The 20575-nt window shown below is 36.0% G+C and overlaps 1 protein-coding gene across 3 annotated transcripts in view; it reads right to left on the bottom strand.

The window, feature by feature from the left end:
- LOC121420499 (hemicentin-1-like) overlaps window positions 1-19927 on the bottom strand; it is a 63360-nt gene extending 43433 nt beyond the window's left edge. For 2 of the 3 annotated variants that reach the window (XM_041615161.1, XM_041615159.1), the window contains exons 1-2: window positions 9620-9946; window positions 3690-3767 (exon numbers count right to left, since the gene is read on the bottom strand). The gene's annotated coding sequence lies outside the window, so the exon portion shown is untranslated. Of the gene's footprint in view, window positions 1-3689; window positions 3768-9619; window positions 9947-19746 lie in introns of those variants that run through there. The other variant, XM_041615160.1, reaches the window with a different exon arrangement.
- Between the last annotated feature and the right edge of the window lie 648 nt (window positions 19928-20575).

The following is a 20575-nucleotide window of genomic DNA, read 5'->3' on the forward strand; positions in this document are numbered from 1 at the left end:
CATGTAATACACATCAACAGTTTAATCTAAAATGTATTATAAAGATGAAATTTCTCTCTAACGTTAAAGCTTTTCGAACATTTCAATTAAAATAATGAACATTGGATTTAACTCGCCATTTTACATAAAAAAGTATCTCTTTCTTGAACTCATACCAAATTGAATATATATTAAAAGCTCTTCCTTGCATCTTATACATGACATAGGATTTGTATATAAATCCTATGTAATAATAATAATAATAATAATTATGGTATTAGTAAATGCCTAAAAGTTTCTCTCACTTGTCCCAGCTGTATGTGTAAATGAAGCATTATCATGTTGCTGATGATATTAGAAATACATAATGACTAATAAATACAATAATATTCATTTGAATCAGGTGCTTGATCAAAATAATGTCTTCCCCCCATTTGAGCAGATGCAGGTAAAAACAACTTCTGAAATAAGAAATGGGCTAAAAATTTCAAGAAGTGATCCTTGTATATTTTCTGGTATCTAATCAATAAATTTGTAAGAGCTCTACATATAAAAGGGCCCTTTTTAGTAAGAGATCATAACACAAGGTATTTTAAAAAGTAAAAATTAAAAATTCTCACAAAGAATCATTACAAACACAAAAATTTAATTTCAAATACAATCTTGTATTGATGTTAGATGATTAGACCATGTTTGAGTATTGATATCAATATTGAGCCATTAGAATAACAAAAGCTTCAGATGCCAAAACACAAACGAACTATTCAAATTGATGCCTGCTTTTCTATTGTGAATTACATTACACTGCTACATGTACGTAAGTCCAGGCCAGCCTGTATTTTTGTTCTTGCCCCCCCCCCCCTTTTGTGTTTATTATCTTGATGAGGAACTTTCACAGTTTTGCCCTTTTCTTTACAAGTCGAAACTAGAACTACATTCATTCAGTTTTTTTTAGATCTTACAAGTTGGCAATCTGATGAACAAGTACCTTGACTTATCAACTACAGAATATAGTATTCAAGTTTCCTATCCCCTTAATACACTCAGCATCTCAATATAATATCCTTTTAATATGATATTGACGATAGTGTTTGATGAAGTTGTCAAAGCCAAGATTGGGCGCCTGGCGACAAAAATGAAAAACAAACACCCGGTCTCGGGAAGCCAAAAGAAAATCTGGCGGGTTAGTTGAGCGTGATTCATGAGATGTGGTATTAATGATGCCTGTTCAAACAGAGTGGCTCATTGAGTAAAGTTTAAAGGCAAGGATAAATATTAGCAACTTAATAACAGAGAGAAAGTTCTTTCTGTACGTGTATGATGCAGAGGAAGAAATGTAACAAAACAACTTTCTAGAGGTTTGAATAATCCTGGTGTTAACCGGTGTACATAGAGGACCACAACAGTTATTTTACACCGGTGTTAAATTGGTGGTGTTAGTTTTACACCTATAGGTGTTATTACAACACCTTTGGTTGTTACATTTACACTCTTTGGTGTTATGTTCAATCTCTAGGGTGTAATTTTAACACCTCAGTGTTTGGTCCTCTATTAACACCAATTGGTGTCAGTTTTAACACCACAGATTTTACAGTGTGTACTATTAGTATTCTTGCAACTTTCGAGCAAGTGAAGGAGCAAAAACAGTACTTACAAAATGACTATTAGTCCAGAGAATCATTTATCTGGTATTGCATCACAATTTGCTCCACATTTTTGAAAGACTGCTTTGCATTATTTAAGTTTTTTGCATAGCATATTTTTACATACATGTAGGACTGTTCATTACATGAGAGCTTTTGACCAAAATGCTATTCAAATTTGTAAAGCAAAATTATTCCCTTGGGCCCGTTGCAGAAAGAGTTGCATTTAAACGCAAGCCAAAAATCAATTGCAAGTCCCAAATGCGCTCTGTTGATTGGATGAAAATCAAGTTACGCATGATTTTTAGAGTTGCGATTGATTGCAACTCTTTCTGCAACGGGCCCCTGTAGTCCTACTCCTTATATACCATAGAAATCAAAATCAAATGAAAATTTCTAAAGAACATTAATCATTGTTATCCCTTCGGAACTAATTGGGCACATGTACATTTCCTACATGTATACTTGTTCAAAAAGCCGATACAACTATTTTACATGTATCTACATGTAAAGGTCAAGTCCACCCCAGAAATAATTTGGGTCCAAAGTTGCAGGTAACATCGTTCATTAAATTACAAACAGCTACCTGGGACACCATCCTCTGCCCCCCCCCCCCCCCCCCCCGCCCAACGGCCAAACTCTCTTTGATTTCTACTCCAAATAAAGAGAAAATAAATTCTATCCTAAGACTCTCTCAAGAAATACAGAGCTTATTCATAAACTTTAATACAAACAGCTTCCTGGGACACCCCCTCCCCCCCCCCCCGGCAGGTGGGTCAAAGAGGAGCAAACTCTCTTTGATTTCTACTCCAAATAAAGAGAAAATGAATTCTATCCTAACACTCTCTCAAGAAATACAGCTCTATGAAGGCGTTGATTTCCTTTGAATTCTCAAGCCGTGGAATAGAGTACACACGTGAGTGAAACATGAATAAACCAGGGCCTCTTTTGACGCAGGTGGGTCGGTCAAAGAGGGAACTTTGAAGGTGATTTTAGCTCCAGTAATGATTGGAAATAAGAAGTGCAAGTTAACTACGCTACCTAGCTTTAATTTCTCTTTTAATTCTCTCACCACGGCCTATACAGCAGGCAATGGGCCTCTTTGATCATAGCTGTCAGTTGGTGAAAGTGGGACCTTTAAAGGTGATAATTTGGTTTTAATAAAATCAGAAAAAGTAGAGAAAAAGTTTTGATTTTGTGATGCCATCAGACATATGATTTCATACCATTTTCTAAAGGAAAAATCTTTTTAATCATCATGTTTAATTAAAAAAAAACATAACATGGTATGGGGAGCTGCTGAGTGCTGGCATACATGTATGGCATCAAAATTCAAAGTTTTAAAATCCATACCTCTCTATTCCTTGGTAGATTTTCATCAAAATTTCACCAACATTTTTCTCTATAATTTTTGTGCTTTCATTAAACCCAACTCATAGTCAGGGTGAACTTCCCATTTGAAAAGGGAGCTCCAAATATGATTCATAAAATTTACTTGATGCCAAAGGAGAAATTCATCGCACCAAAAAGAGAAAAGAAGTTGTAGAGTAAAAATAGAAAAACACACAAGCAACACTGACAACTTCAACAATGGATGTACATTTACATAAGAAATTATATGACATTTAAGAATTTTGCTGTTTTTCACAAAATGTAAAAGTATAGAATGGCTATACACACAATCGAAGTGTAAATGATGAGCATTTCTTTTGTATAGAAATTTCTTATGAATACAGTAAATTTCAATATGCAGATAAAGAAAACTCCTCATTGAACCACAACACTAATGGTATTTTCACATCATAATTGAGAAATATCTCCATAGAAATGTTAGAATATTTATTAAAAGAAAAAAATAAATAGTAATTGAGTGATGTCATCAGTTACGTCAATTGCATATACCAACCATGTGCATTACTGTGAAATCACTAAAAGTATTATTAAACGGTTATTAGTTTTAATTCTATTCTATGTTTATTTTCAGTGTTACAGTTATGCTTGTGTGATATACATGTACACAAAGGGAAGGATAAACAAAAGGAAAAAAAGGTCTGTAGTCCCACATACCTCCTTTTATGTGATCCTCAGTGCTCTGTAACCTGACCCCAATGCACATATGAATGCTTTATTCACTTTCTGTCAGACCTGGAAGGGAAAACAATAAAACATCACTAGGGTGAAGAGAAGATGAAATGTCTATTAACACAGACAGATGGTGAGACTAAACATTATTGAACAATGAGTTGTGATTGGACACTAGTGTTTCTGGTATGAGCTGTCCGTCCATGACTGCAATCACTGACAATAAGACATTCTTTATGCCCAAGATAAATCAGTCTTTTAAGGTGCTGCTGCAGTTCAATCCATGATTGAGTCCAGGCAATTTCCATCAATCGTATAAATAAACATTTTCCAACGGAAGCACGAAACGCTGATAACTACGCAGCTTGAATGGTGATTATGCACAACCATCTACGTTTAATTGAGAGCAATGTATCTCAATCATGATTCTATTGACAGTCTGCTTTTTTGTTGCGCTATGAGATCGTTCTCATTTCACCTTATACCCTGATCAGAAAATACCTGGTAATTTTGGCAGTGTGAAAGCAAATCATGTGTAATCTCCCCGAAACAAAATACCGCTAAATACTGTAGTACATGTAGGTACTTTTGAAGGGATTTTTGCCAAACTCGCAGGTATTTTGGCATTGTGAATGCAAATTATGGTAACTTTTAGCCCAGTGTTTAGTTGAACACTGGCGCCGTGGGTGGCTGCTAAGTTAGCGATTTGGAATCTAGCGACTTGCTTGCTAATAAATCTGACTATAATGTGCATGTTCGTAACTGCAGGAACTTTATATCCTGAGGGGTATGTTTTTGGAGCGGTGTGAATGAAGTCATAATCATTCTTTAGTCTGAAAAAGTTCTAATAATTTAATGGGTACTCTTGTGATCAAGGCACTTAGAAACCACTTACATGTATACCCTTTTTACACAGGCTAAAATTTCCTTAACCCCGTACTATAGATGGGGCTAAATGGCAATTTAGACCCACCTATAGTACGGGGTTAAGCTTAGCCCACTTTCTTTTTACACAGCATTTTTGCAAAGTGGGCTAACCCCACCTATAGTACGGGATTATTTGGCCCTGCAAAAAAGCAGGGTTATCCCACCAATTGCAGTGCTAAGAGCAATAGTTCGGGGTTAAGATCGCATGTGTAAAATGAAAGTGGGCTAAGCTTAACCCCGTACTATAGGTGGGGCTAAATAGCAATTTGGCCCCACCTATAGTACGGGGTTAAGGAAATTGTAGCAACTTAATAACAGAGAGAAAGTTCTTTCTGTACAGTGAAGTACTTGTACTACGAATGATCGACAAAAACCACTAGTCCGGGGTTAGCGAGTTTTGTGTGTGAAAAGCAAACATTCCTTATCCGGGGTTAGCAATAACAATTTGGCATGTGTGAAAAGGAAAAAAAATAGTACGGGGTTAAGGATAGTACGGGGTTAGCGATAGTCCGGGGTTAAGAAAATCCTGTGTGAAAAGGGCATTAATGTTTCTCCACTCCCTGGGGAGCATTCCAGCAAGAGACTTTCAAAGACTATATCACAAAACATACTACATAGGCTTTCCCATCCTTCAGGGTAGCCATTTAACACCTGGGTCAAGAGAGGCAGAGTGTGGATTGATGCCTTGCCAAAGGACGCTAGGTCACTAGGCTGCAGTGTGGATTCAAACACATGAGAGTCAGAACTACATGTACATGTACATCACAATGCCTCTAAGAGATACAAGTAAGAGAGAATTACCTTGTATTTACGTTGGATTCCTGTTTATTTCAATTATCATTCTCGTTTCATTATTAAAAACTGGACACATCCTTTGGTAGACTACATGTCATGTACATCAGCGGCACTCTTGTGAATGTTTTGAAGACAACACTAAAAAGTACACCACTGCCAGTGAAAGTGTGTTTACTGCAACAACCAAACAATGACAGATGTCGATACAAGAATTTACTGAAGAGTGGCAATTCATTGACGCTGCAGCGAGAACTGCCGCACTTCTCAAATGTACATTAAAGTCTACTGTTGATACTCATAAACCTCTCTAAGAACGCATCAGATTGAGTATTCTATTCAGATCACAGAATACCAGGAATTTTACTTCTCAATGTGAAGCAAAGTTAGATCAGAATGTGAGAAATACTTTTCGCACTGGTACTTTCAGTGTGAATGTGAGAGCAAAATTGACTAGGGTTCATTTACATGTAAGATATTCACCCCAATAAAAGTAAACAATAAAAGGAGATGCTTACTGAAGCAGATAAACCAAGTTAGATGTGATACAAATATTGCACCAACAGAGTCTGGAGATTTAGAATTCAACTATTCATAATGGGAGATGAGGTTGAAAGATAACTATTCATAATCAGTTTGGTATTCATAAAACTGAAAAAGGTCACTAGTTGCAGAACAATCAACTCACAAATGTCCCTTTGGAATAAAACTTTGTCCTTATGATATGTATATGTTTATACTATACAGCGACAAATTTACACAGGCCTTGGGGCAACTGTGATTTCACCCCCATAGAGACCTGGAAAATCCCCCATTTATTGCAATGTGAAAGCTTACCCAAAGGCAGGTTGAGAAAAGCGACCCCCAATGATATGTATGGGTCATGGTTTGGGGCAACAAAATCGTGTGATGTCCATGTAACGGTGGTATCAGCTTCTTCATTTCACAGAGAAGGTCAGTTCAAATGGGGTTAAGTTTTGATAAACTTAGAAATGATTTCCAATCATAGTACATGTAATTCAGTTGGAAATTGAGAATTTTAAAAGGATTTGCTGCAAAACAAATACAGAGTTTAACCACCGTTACAGACATCACATTGGCATAACAATGGCAATAAAATCTCGGGTGTGAATCTGCAACACATCATGATGCTTGAGAAGTAAAACTTGGTGAGACACCATTTATTTTTGTTTGGTCATTTTATGCATAATTGGCCTTCTTCACAAGAGACATGTTTTTTTTTAGTTCTGGTATGTCACAAAAATTGCCCCAACCCCATTGAATGACCCATATATGTTTTACCTGGTAGAACTGTGGTAAAGATTCAAGATAATTTATTGTCATGCATAAGAATACACAAAATTCGCTTTCGGTTATAAAGTTACAAACATGAATACAATAAACAATGGCATAAATAATACATTTAACAAACAATCATAAATGTTAAAATATGTATTGCACAACTGTACGAGAAGAAAAGAGAGAGAAGGTAAGGGGAAGAATGAGATCATAGAGGATAGATGAGAAAAATAGAAGATAACAAAAGAGAAGTCAGACAGAAATAAGACAATGCAATTGTGCAACCTACAATACACAGTACCAGTCACACATCTCAGCACCCGTGTACCCGTCCTACCAGAGAACGATAGATTATCTAATAGTAAATCTTGCACACAAATAAGATTCATGGTTTCTACAATCATTCTTTGTGAAAAAATTGTAAATAAAAATGCAACAAGGCCCATACTCCATGTAATTCAAGTAAATCATACCAGTAGCTTTGAAAAGAAAACGTGGGAGAAGAAAGTACAACAGCATACAACAAAACCAGTGCCAAATCAAATATCCTGGACCGAATCGAGGATGAATTCAGCTCAGATTACACAAGACAACCACAATATAACCAAAACAACATCAACAATCAATGTAGTCAATCAATCCCATCAATCAATCTCTTCGATCAAGGTACCAGGACAAAGATGAAGATGTGGAAATGAACGGAGGAAGAAACCTCGGTGTTCGCTTGATCAGGTACATAATCAACTCGACTTCCACGCTTCCAGGGGAGGGTGAAGATGGTTTCAGGATAGTCGGTTCACATTTCCTGATTCACAAACTATGAAAACACATCTTTAATAGGGGATATGCAAGAAACTTATAATCATGTGCAAATTAAATCAATCATAAGACACCATTCTCATTACACTTTCTAAAACTAGTTTACTAGAAATTAATTCAGGAAACCAGTTTGGAAATCAGTTTGCTAGCATTCCCACTTGATCAAACGAAAGTGGTTTTCAAAGAGGCTGTTCTCACTACGTTCCTAAAACTAGTTTACTGGAAACTAGTTTAACGTGTAGTGAGAACGGTCAAAGCGGTCTTGGAAGCGATCTTCCAAATCAGTTTGGAAAACCACCTCGCGATGTAGTTTTCAAGATCGCTTTGCCTCGTTTAACTGGTTTTAGCGTAAGTGAGGACACAACCGTTCTTCGGGAAGCGATCTTCTCACATTTTGAGCGCGCTACTCCACACGTCAGGTGTAGAATGCCTATGCTGCGGTTTCGAATTTCGCGCGAAACGTGTCACCCCACTGAGAACGTTTCCATAGGAATAAGAGCGCTTTACGTGAAGTGATTTTGAAAACCACTTTCGTGTGATCAAGTGAGAACGCTAGCAAATCGATCTTCCAAATTGATTTCTCGAATCGGTTTCCAGTAAACTACATGTAGTTCTAGAAAGCGTAATGATAACGGCCTCAAAAGTACTTCACATAGTGATCTTGTTGCTATGGAAAAGCTCTCAGTGGGGTGACACGTTTCGCGCAAAATTCGAAACTGCAGCACCTGTCGTGTGGAGTAGCATGCTCAAAATGTGTGAAGATCGCTTCCCAAAGAACGGTTGTGTCCTCACGCTAAAACCAGTTTAACGCGACATAGCGATCTTGAAAACTACATTGCGATGTGGTTTTTATGAACCGGTTTGGAAGATCGCTTCGACCGTTCTCACTACACGTTTACTAGTTTAGTTTCCAGTATAAACTAGTTTTAGGAAGGTAATGAGAACGGTGTTTAAATTTCTTAATCATAAATTTGCGATTGATTGCTACTTTTATCAACAAAATTGAATCAAATTGCTTTATTCGATCTATTTGCTTTTAGAATTGATCTTTTTGCTGTTGAAATTGATCTATCACTTGTGAATTTCCAACTGAAATTTGCAATTGATGCCAAATATTTTCCTGCAACACCCCTAAAGACTGCATTAAATTGGCCCATTTTGAGATTTACCCAATAGCTGGTAGGCCTCGCATTCAATTCAATATTCATGTGAGAAAAGAGGACATAGAAAAAAAATCCTCAGATAATATAGCCAATATCAGTATTCCTTAATAGCGGTGCATTAAACAACTGAATTAAAATTGTTTGCTTAATTAAAGTTTTGAATTAAATAATGGCCAAAAGCTTTCAAAGACCCACAGTTGAAATCATAGAGGCTGTTCTCACTACGTTCCTAAAACTAGTTTACTGGAAACTAGTTTAACGCGTAGTGAGAACGGTCAAAACGGTCTTGGAAGCGATCTTCCAAACCAGTTTGGAAAACCACCTCGCGATGTAGTTTTCAAGATCGCTTTGCCTCGTTAAACTGATTTTAGCGTAAGTGAGGACACAACCGTTCTTCGGGAAGCGTTCTTCGCACATTTTGAGCGCGCTACTCCACACAACAGGTGTAGAATGCCTATGCTGCGGTTTCGAATTTCGCGCAAAACGTCTCACCCCACTGAGAGCGTTTCCATAGCAACAAGAGCGCTTTACGTGAAGTGATTTTGAAAACCACTTTCGTGTGATCAAGTGAGAACGCTAGCAAAGCGATCTTCCAAAGTGGTTTCCTGAATCGGTTTCCAGTATTACTAGTTTTAGAAAGCGTAATGAGAACGGCCTCATAGTTGCATCAGGGAGGATTCTTGTTGGTCCGAAAAATGTCTTTCAAGATGAAGACATGGAATATTGAAAAAAGTGAAAAGAGAGAGAAAAAAGGGGGAAAATTCACCATTTGAAAAACATTATTGATCAAGTTTGCGCATTAATACATGCACTACATACAAGTATGTTAATTCAACCATGAAACATATAATATGCACATTTATGATCCATAGACACTTTTGAAGAAAACAATTATAGTGTGAAAGATAAACTCACTTTTTTTATCCTGCACTTTTGATCCATCAAATTGACAATCCTCAAACAATTATTGACCATGTTCCTAAAATAATGCAAAGTGTCCTCCCCATATCCACGGAACTATTTAATGTACTTGAAGTTGACGTGAACTCTTGCTCAATCAATGACAAAGTATATCCTTTTAGAAATATATCACTTTTGATACTCCTGACCATCAAAGCATGCTGGAAGTACAGAAACGGTGATTGATAATCCAGTGCGGACCTCAAAAAATAACAAAAGGAATTGGTCGATTATCTCCGGAGAAGGCCGCAACAACAGAACCTCACAAGGAATGACAGGATGTTATGAACGCCCCTGCGTCAGACGAAGGAGTGGTAGTCAGGGTTGATGGCTAGGATGGGCCGTTGCATGGAGTTTGGGGGAATTAGAAAGGAGGGTGTCGCAAAAGGGACCCGTTCACACTAGAGAGTTATATCCAGATTAATACTAAAAATAAGATTAAGATTTTGAAATATTTCCCGCGCCTGGCTGGTCTCTGTCCTCATATAATAAGGAACCTTAATTTACAAGCACTGCTACACTTAGGTCTCCTCGTCTTCCTTTAACTGTCTTAAGCTGTATATTTATTCATATTTCACCAGGGTAGCTCATTCAAAAAAACTTGAATTCCATGAAGAATTGGAAAAAATACACAGGTTAAAATGATCTTCCCAAAGGAGTAAAACCTACATGTACATGAAAGTATTCAAACAAGCCCCTGTTTAATATTCATAATATGACAATATTTAGTACTTATAATTTTCAATATCATGAATTTCAATGGGATACCTACAGTGTCGACTCTCATTTTAAATGTTTTTTAACCTTCAATTTAATTTTTCTAAGTCTGAATGGGATCATACTGTAGGCTGTATTCCTATGTGTTTATCCACATTTTTTTTGCACATTTGTATTTGTGTTTCATCTTTATTTATAACCAATCAATTAACACCTTATTATAGAGTGTGAAAGTGTTTCTACACCTTCAGCATTGAGAGAACTAGATAAGGAAGGGAACAGGATGTGAGACTTGACGTTACAAATCCGACAGACTTTGGGGTAAACTTGGTGGATTAAAAAAATAAAAACACACCTCCATGTAAATGTATATGATGTACTTTCATATTCAAAGTTTTCAAACCAATTTCTCTGACTTAAGGAATAAATGTATTTTCAGTTTACTACAATTCTTTTTTGATACCTTTTTTTTCTCTTTCTTTATTTGTCTGAATGTTAAACAAATGAATAAATTGTACAATATCATTACATAATTTACATATTTGCAAATAAATTCATTCATTTATTCTTCATCATCTCATCAGAATCTCAAGATTTTTTTCTTTTATACATCCAGGGCTGTGATAATCATAATGTAATTGACCTTGCTTGGATGCTACATTCATTGACCTTGATGTCCCATTAACCTACAAAAGTATATTTTTATGTCTTTTTCTTTTTGTTCTGAAATATAAAAATGCCCTTTTAGAAAGTGGCCTTGGCCAAAAGTGTCAAAATTTAAGAACATCTACATGTACATGTATACTTATAAAATATGATAGGTGGAATGAAGGTTTTATTTCATACAATTGCAGTTTGTTGTCCATACACATATGTAGCATTTCACGAAACATAAGCTTTTATCAAACATCTGTACTTGAAGATATATCAACAGAATCTTTAGATGGATAATACGGAGTTTAATTGAGATTGTGGAAAAAGTTGAAGGATTAACTACTTATTGGAGGATTTAAAAAGGGAGGAATGCCCTACATTTCAGAATTATGAAATATACTGTGCTTCTACTTTTTTATGTGCAAAGCAAAAACTCTGGTGTAAACCGGTGTACATAGAGGACCACACCAGTTATTTTACACTGGTGTTAAATTGACAGTGTCAGTTTAACACCTATAGGTGTTATTAAAACACCTTTGGTTGTTACATTAACACTCTTTTGTGTTATGTTCAATCTCTAGGGTGAAATTTCAACACCTCAGGGTGTGGTCTTATTAACACCAACTGGTGTCAGTTTTAACACCATAGTTTTTACAGTGTGTACACTGTATGCTGCGCTTTTTGTACTCAATAGCACCCTCTTTTTCACACAAAGAGAATAGGCCTAAGGTGAAGATTTGTAGCCAACATGACTTTTATTCAAGCTCAGTGAGCTTCCGTTAGCTCCATGACATTTGCTCTGGCGACAATTTCTCTCCTGTAAATTCCACACAAAAATCGACCATGGATTTAACGCTACACCCTACCCTAAACCTAAATATAAACATAACACAAACACTATTGCAAGTTTGCAACCCTACATGTATACCCGGTGCCTTTCAATAGATGAATAACAAAAGCAATTGTCACAGGAAAAAAAATTTGTGTCAACTCTTTCAAGGGTATATTTCTGGAATCTGGAGTGTGAAAGCAAATTTTACATGGAAAAGAAGTAAATATTAAGCAAAGAAGAATGTGCATTCTTAATACTATGCAGGGAAAGCAACAATAATATTACAGGCCAATTATTTCAATCAGGCAAGTTTGAATTAAAAATAAAAGGAATTTCAATGTACATGTACATGTATGTCAATGTACTTGTAGGGGAATTTTCCAGACTGGGCTGGTGTGAAGTGTCCTTTTGATAGACAAGAGAAAATTAATGTTTGCCTTGTCCTCGTTGATCAATGGAAAAGGGGAAATGACTTCCTACAAACTTCTAGGCTAGCAAAATATTTTTCAAATTAAGACCTGCACTTGCAGACACACATCAGAGTGGTTACAATAGAAAATGGCGCCTTGGGAATACAAAGTAAATTCAAAGATAAAAACAAACAACTTTGGGTCAACTAAAACCAGGAAAAGGAAAATAAAAGGTCAGTGAAATAATATCCTGTTTAGTCGCCAGGTTTTTGAATATCTTCCCAGGTTAATTGAAAAGACAATCAGTCAGAACAACTAAGGTGAGGTGTGCCCCACAATAGAGTTCATATATCATCAATATACGACTGGATTCATAATAACGTAATGATAATAATAACAATAATTTGAAAAAAAATAATAATTAAAGAGAAATTCTAGTAGTTGCAGTAAACACTGATTTCATGAGAAAGTCTGTAAAACAAGGCTTAATTGTCAGTATATCATCGAGGATCTAGATCTTGAACAGTTACATTAACTGAACTTCGTGAAATCTACGCTGAAAAATGTTCACACCGAAGATCCCCAACACAGATAAGCGCACGTGGGACAATTCATAATTATTGCTTAGAGCGTCGGGCCCGACGCTCTACCCAAGTCTTGTGCTTATTTGCTTATTTCTCAGCAATTACACAATTTCTTCCAGAATCCTTTGGCACATGCATTTTATTTATACAAACAGACACTTTAGTGGTCATTTCATTGGATTCTGTACAAACTCATTTTGATATCGTTACCAAAACTAGCATTTACCTTTAATCACAGATTGCTGCAAATTGCTTCAGACTTTAATATTGTTTTTGCACAGAGGATATTATTCCATTTACTTTTCATTCTACATTACACTTTATATTGAAGTGAACCAAATATCCTTGCCAGTTCCAATGGCTAAATTTTAAAGATTTTGGGACAAAATGCAAAAAAGTACAAAATGTGAAGCATATACATGTAATAGCTCGCGGTAGGGGACGTTATATTTTTCCCATTCCAAAGCTTGGAGGACTCCGTGTTCAAAGCAAGACCCACTTGATGTCAAACGGGAAAAAGTGCTAGGCGAGTCACCTGTGTAATGTTATTGGCATGAATTATATGTAGGGATTTTTTTTATTGCCAGACTGGGTGGGAAAAACTATGCATATTGAGAGGTAAGAACAAGTTACAAATTCTAATTACTTTGACCCTATTGCCAAGCGAATATTCGTTCCTGATTGTCTGAATGTGAATGCTGCATTGCATTCAACGAAGCAGTTAAGAATAGTTTGGTTGGAACCTACTCAAAAAGGGACCAAGAACAGGGTCTTCACATGTGAATCTCTCCTTTCCTGAGCCTGACAAATACTCCTGGCTGTTGCCCATCCTACAAAGAGTTATGATTGATCGGATCAATCGTAACTCTATGGAAATCCATCAGTGTCATCATTTTTTCTATAGGAAATTTGCAAAATGTCCTTTGTATAACAACTTAGGAAAACAGACAAAATTGTCAAGAAATCAATGACTTTATGGATATACATGTACATACATATCTAGATAATTTTTAGAACAAACATGCATTTCATATAAATGACTCTGTTGGCTTTCCATAGTTGCGATTGATCGGATCAATCGCAACTCTTTGTAAGAAGGGCCCCAGATGAACTGCATTTTATCAAAATCATTTTATGACATACATTTCAATGGCCATCACTAATATTTCATGTCAATCCTTGGGAAACTACGTAAAGCAGAAAAGGAAATTGCATGATGATGGTCCGTTAACCTGTCTGAGAAGGTTATCATTCTTGTTTCCTTTGTAAGCACGTGTCTAGAATCGTGACATATAGAACATAGTAGGTTAAAACTGTCTTCTCACGGTCTTATCAAGATATGGATCCATTCCAGAGTACAGTATTGAAGATCCCCAAACTCTAAATAAATCTTTGAAATAGAATTAATTAGGAAATTATTACATAGCTCGCTGAAACCCATCACTCTAACAAGTGTTTTATGCATTTACAACCTCGTTAACTTTTTATTTTTAAACATCTTGTTCTAAAGTTAGAAAAAATGTTTAAAACTTTTTGTACAATTAAAGTGACAGGCTTAAACAACATTCTAAAACTTTTAAACAGTATTTTTACAGTACAGTAACGAGAAGTTCTGGAGATAGTTTACATGGCAACAAAAGAAAATCATTCTCAATCATTTTGCCCGCATTTTGGTGGTAGTTTTTATATACATATTTTTTTATTGCCTACTTCAGTACTTGTATCATCTATTTGAAATATCCTATCCTCTTAACTCAAGGGGTAAAGGTCTAATAAAAAGTAATGGAACATCTGCACCATAAATTTCTGCATAATTGACTCTGTTCCTTTTCTAGGAAATATCGTTCTAAAGGGTGCTTTTTACTGGTCTTTATTTTATTGTAAAAACACACCAAGGGAAGGCATTTCCTCATTCAGACAAAGCTAGAAGTACAGTGATTAATGGCAATCTTAATGGTCAATGGGATCATTGATTTTATACGGGCGTCTTCAATTTGAAATCCCAGAAAGTGAACTGGTATAAATGCAATGGAAAGTAATTTTTTTCGTGTCTAATTCTGGGTCTCCCCTATGTGGGCGCCTTGTGGTCTAGTGGTTCTGACTCTCACCTTTCAGAGGGTCAAATCCAAGCCATGGCATGTTTTCCTTCAGCAAGATATTAATCTACGCTGTGTTGCACTTGACCCAGGTGAGGTGAATGGGTACCCGGCAGGATTATTTCCTTGAATGCACTGAGCGCCAGTGATGGTAGCTCCAGCTAAAGTCGGGGTAATGATAATAACAATGCACCTTGGGATATGTCCATTATATGTAATATTATAATACGGTAATCATTATAATTATTATCATTATCATCATCATTGATTCATTATTATTATTATGTTTATTATCATTATTATCATGTTTATGTTTATGCTTATTATTATTATTATAATCATAATCATTATTATGATTTGATTATGATTATCGTCGTCGTCTTCATTCTCATCATCATCATCATCATTACTATTATCATTATTATTACCAGTATGTTTGAACTCCATGTTCATTGTTCTATATTCACTTTTTTATTTTTTAAGAGCTTAAAGATAAATTTGGATGCTCCTTTATACTGCAGGACCAGGGTTGGGGGAGGGGAAACCTCTATCATCAAGAGGGTGTCATTCACGGAAAAAAAATACACAGTTGCTTTGGGGAACTTCACTCCGAAAATGGGGAACTAGAAACTCAAAAAGGAGCCCTGAAAAATTCCCATTCATCTCAATGTTAAAGCTTATCCAATGTTGCATATTTATGCCATAGGCTGTGACAAGCAGCCCCCGGAAAAAAAAAAGAGAAAACTTTTTGCCTGCTACATTATTAAGAAATAAGCCCCAGATCCCCTAAATGATGGTGGGCGCCCCCAGGAACATCAATCCTATTATAATAAAAGTCATATGAAACATCCTCAGACTTCCTACAAGTATTTCATAATGGCAATACAAATACATTATTTATCATCACATGAGGAGCCTACAAAATGCAACTTTATGGAGAGAAACTATCGAAATGCACATCGGATGCATCAGCAGCATCACATGAACGGCTCGGATTACAGCTCCTCACGTGATAGGTTGATTACACTGCGGGTCAGGAAGGGATACAATTCCAATAGAATATTCATAACTTTGCAGGGTTTTTTTGTCCGTGTGGAATAAATCAAGAAGTCAAAGGCATCATTGGTCCATTGATGGAGGATGAAATGAAGTTGTATAGGCTTGCATGTGTACTTGATTATGTGATTTATCAAAATGTCAGTTCAGTGCTAGGAGGCGGTTTTACAGCGCAGCTGATGGCAGTAAGGACCTTCTTGCAGAGTGTAAGCTTGTAGAGAGGATTAGATCTGGTTTAATGAGTCTTTTCAATAATTTATCTTTTCATTTATCGTTTGAGATATATTTTTTTATGACAAACACTATGTAGGCCTAAATGAAGCATACACTGTATAGTCTAGTGGATACTATTCTTGTCTTTCAATCTGAGGGACCAGGGTTCGAATCTAAACCATGGCATGTTTTAATTCAGCAAACGAGCGCTGCACTAAAACCCAGGTGAGGTGAATGGATACCCGGCAGGATACATTCATTGAATGCTTGAGTGCTAAAAGGCAGCTCAAGCAACACCCAGGGTTATCATAATAATAATACGCCTTGCAAAAAGTTAGGATAGGTTTTTGTAAGTGTAAATAGATGCCTATATTTATATCATAATTTGATGTAATGTATCATCAATGATTTAATAATAATAATAATAATTGGATTTATATAGCGCTTTTCCAGAGGATACAAAGCACTGTTAATTGCATATTAGGTTTATGGTTATATACATGTAAGTGTGTTTTGAGATGTTTTTTGAAGAGGTTAAGAGAAGAGAGGTTTCAATTTGCTTTTCTTTCCTATTCTCTTCTGTCTTTTTTTAAACCAATAGAAACTTTTCCCTGTAAAACATCTCAAGACATTAAAAGGGAAGTTCACCCTGAAGAAAAGTTTGTTGCAAAAATAGCAGAAAAAATTAAAAAATATTGGTAAAGGTTAGAGGAAAATCTGTTAAGAATTAAGAAAGTTATTAGAATTTTAAGTTTTGAATTTGTGACGTCATAAACAAGCAGCTGCTCCTCATGTAATATAAAATGCAAGAATTTTATTTTTCAATGATTCCTGTTGACTTTATTTTGTTTTCTGTAATGTATAATCAGATGTGAAATGATTTGTCTATTGATACTGTATACAAAACGTACAGTAAAAACCATTTCCAATTTTCTAAGATGACATTTCATTGATTTTCTTACCATCCGCTAGGTAGAAATGCTGCTCACATATGGACGTCACAAATCAAATAATTAAAATTCTAATAACTTTAGATTCTTTGATGGATTTTTCTCATATCTTCTGCAATATCTTTTTACTATTTAAAAACAAATATTTTTCCAATAAACTTTTGTCAGGTTGAACTTCCCCTTTAAAAAACTATGAACTACAAGTGCTGTTGCTGTTGTTTTTATTAATTGTTGGAATGGGACTATTGAACCCCCTCATCTACATGTATCAATGTACAAAATGTACAGTATGTGAGGTTTAACTAGAAGAAAGTAGTAGAATGTCAAGCTTTGCCTATCCACTGTTTTCACCATCCACTGCTGGGCTGTAAAGTGTATCAAAGCATGGACCTACCACTCTAGGTCCATGATCAAAGCAAGGAGCTTCCAACACTCCTTGAACAAAGCCATGACAGTTTTTTGCAAAAGTGTAAAAGTTGATTGAACTCTGAGGATGTTTGAACTTCTTCACCGTCCCTTCCCTGCAGGAATATTCAAATATCCTTATTTGTGTAAAGGGGTTTGATTCTATCCTGTTACCAGGCTTTAAAATTCCCAATGCATTTCACTATTACAAGTCTAGAAGGCCCCCATTCAGACAGAGATGACTTACACCGAAAACCAGTGGCGTATGCAGGACTTTTTTGGGGGGGGAGGTTCAAGGTGAAACAAGTTGAAAGAAATGTTGACGACCATAAAAAAAGGTCTTCGACACAACACAAATTTAAAGTTGGATTTTTTGTAACCCACAAAAATTTGACGAGCAAAAAAAAAGGTCTTCACCATTAATTTTAGGGTGTTTTCCCAAACACAGATTTGACATGCACAAAAAAGGTCTTCAACATTTTAGGGGGGAGGGTATCAACAAAATTTAAGGAGGGCTGAACACCTGTAACCCCCTCCCCCATCCCCCTGCGTATGCTACTGCTGAAAACCAATAAAGATATACTGTAATAATCACAGCAGTGCCAGAGAGGCCAATTAATGTTTTGCCATTTCTAAGAACAGCAATAGGTAATACCCTTTCGCATACATTTGTAATTCAGAAGGTTCAGATATTCCGAAGGTTCGTAAGTCCGAAAACAAAGTGAGGTTCGTAATTCTGAAGGTTCGTTGATCCAAAAACGAAATGAGGTTCACAATTCCGAAGGTTCGTTAGTCCGAAAACGTAATGATTAACAAACCTTATTTTGTTTTCAGACTAACGAACCTTCGGAACAACGAACCTTATTTCGTTTTCAGATTAACAAACCTTTGGAACAACGAACCTTATTTTGTTTCCGGACTAACAAACTTTCGGAACATCGAAACTTATTTCGTTTACAGATTATCAAACCTTGGGAATAACGCCACAAATGTTCGGATTAACGAACCCTTTTACGTTTTCGGATTAACGAATATCGAGGTATAGACAATTAACGTGTTTCAGAATTACGAACCTTAGGAATTATGAAGTGTAACCACACCCTTTCCAGGGTCTACCGAGAATGAAACATACCTGTACAGTCAAATAACATTCCATAGATCAAATTTTAAAAAATGTTTTGTTCAATGACAACTCCTCAGGGACAGAAAAATAAACATCTTTTAAAACGTAAATAGTAACACTGAAGAGATGTATTTTGGAAAGTCAATCCATGCAGAACCACTGATGTTATTGAATGCAACAGAGATCTCAATGTTCATACATGTACAGGCCTTCTTTAAGTCCAGGAAACATGTTCAATTAAACTAAACTCCCTACAAAGTTAAATGTGAACACACTCCAAGTCTCCAGGCAATACAACCAAAGTGCAATTACTAGCTGTAAACGTGAACACATCCCTAGACTCCAGTCAACACAAATCAAAGTGTAATACTAGCTGCAAATGTGAACACACCCCTCGACTCCAGACAATGCAAACCAAAGTGCAATACTACATGTAGCTCTAAATGTGAACACATCCTAACTCTCGAGGCAATACAAACCAAAGTGCAATACATGTAGCTACAAATGTACAATACATGTACAGTACTTCTATTTTACTCCTACATGTAGTAGCATAAAAAAAATCACCCTCTCCAAGTGTTTTGTACTAGACCCTTTATTCATGCACAATTTTCATTAAAACCAGAATACAACAGTTCTAATATACTGAACAATTATTTCACATATTTTGATTGACCAGTGTCAGGCAAAAATTACTTGTCACATTTTTTTTTGGGGGGGGGTATTTTTCTATTGTGCACAGTAACAAAAATATTTACAACATAAGTACAATAGAACAATGAAGACAAATACTTCATAAACAGAGAAAAAAAATACAAAAATATGAACCAGCTATTGTTGCTACAACACAATAGGCATTCCAAAATACCATTAAAACCTGTCTTTTATATACAAATGCATGGTTTTCAAAGAAAACAATTTTATGAAATGAGTCACGCTATTCCTTGACTCTCCATTCTTTTAATATGGAATGTAAATATGATTTGAGGCAACAATGAAAACAAGCGAACAATAAACGAGAGAAGGGAAAAAGAAGTAATACCTGCCGGCGAGCAAACAAAGAGAGAACCTCCTCCCACGGTACGTCCAAAGTCAGCTGTATGCTAGGCTATGACCAATTACTTTATGAATGTACTTGAGTATGCCACATTTAGCAGAGACTGCGTCCCCGATAATGATTTGATTTGCAATCCCCTAGTCCCATTCAGACTAGGCAAATAAATGATGGTACAGTGCACGAACCAAGTACCTAGATTAACAGGAAAAACAGCGTTACCACTCTTGAATATGGACAGTCAACCTGCCCGAAACGTCGAGACTCTCTACTGCTTCTTCTCATCATCTCTACTCGCCGACTCAAGCCAGCATCTCCTCATCCATCCTACTACTCAAGCTATTTTCAACTCATCAATCTCTTCTGGTTTACAGTCCTTTTCAGGACTACATTCAAGAAAGATTTCTCTAGTCTCAAAATTTCCAAATTTTTTTTTTTCTTCTTCTATAATACTCCACATGGTGTACCGTAAACCACATCAGCCAAAAACAGCATTATCCAAAACATCACGACAATTTGATTTCACAGTTATTTGCCCCCCCCCCTGTAGACAAGAGAATTTACATTATGATAATGCAAGAACCAAGTATGACTATTCAAAGCAAGACAAAGGACCATGATTGAAAATGATTAATGATGATTCAAATCATGGATTCTATTTCACGAGGAATTCCTTGGAGCCAAGTGGGGGTTAAAAAGGGCAGATTTATGCAGCAAACACTTTTTAATTATTAAATGTATTTGCCTGACATTGCATCAATTAAATGTGTATACGTATCCAGTACATTAAGTTTTCTTAATAAACCATTTCAACAAC

Source organism: Lytechinus variegatus, chromosome 8 (assembly GCF_018143015.1).
Source record: "Lytechinus variegatus isolate NC3 chromosome 8, Lvar_3.0, whole genome shotgun sequence".
Classification (NCBI taxonomy): Eukaryota; Metazoa; Echinodermata; class Echinoidea; order Temnopleuroida; family Toxopneustidae; genus Lytechinus; species Lytechinus variegatus.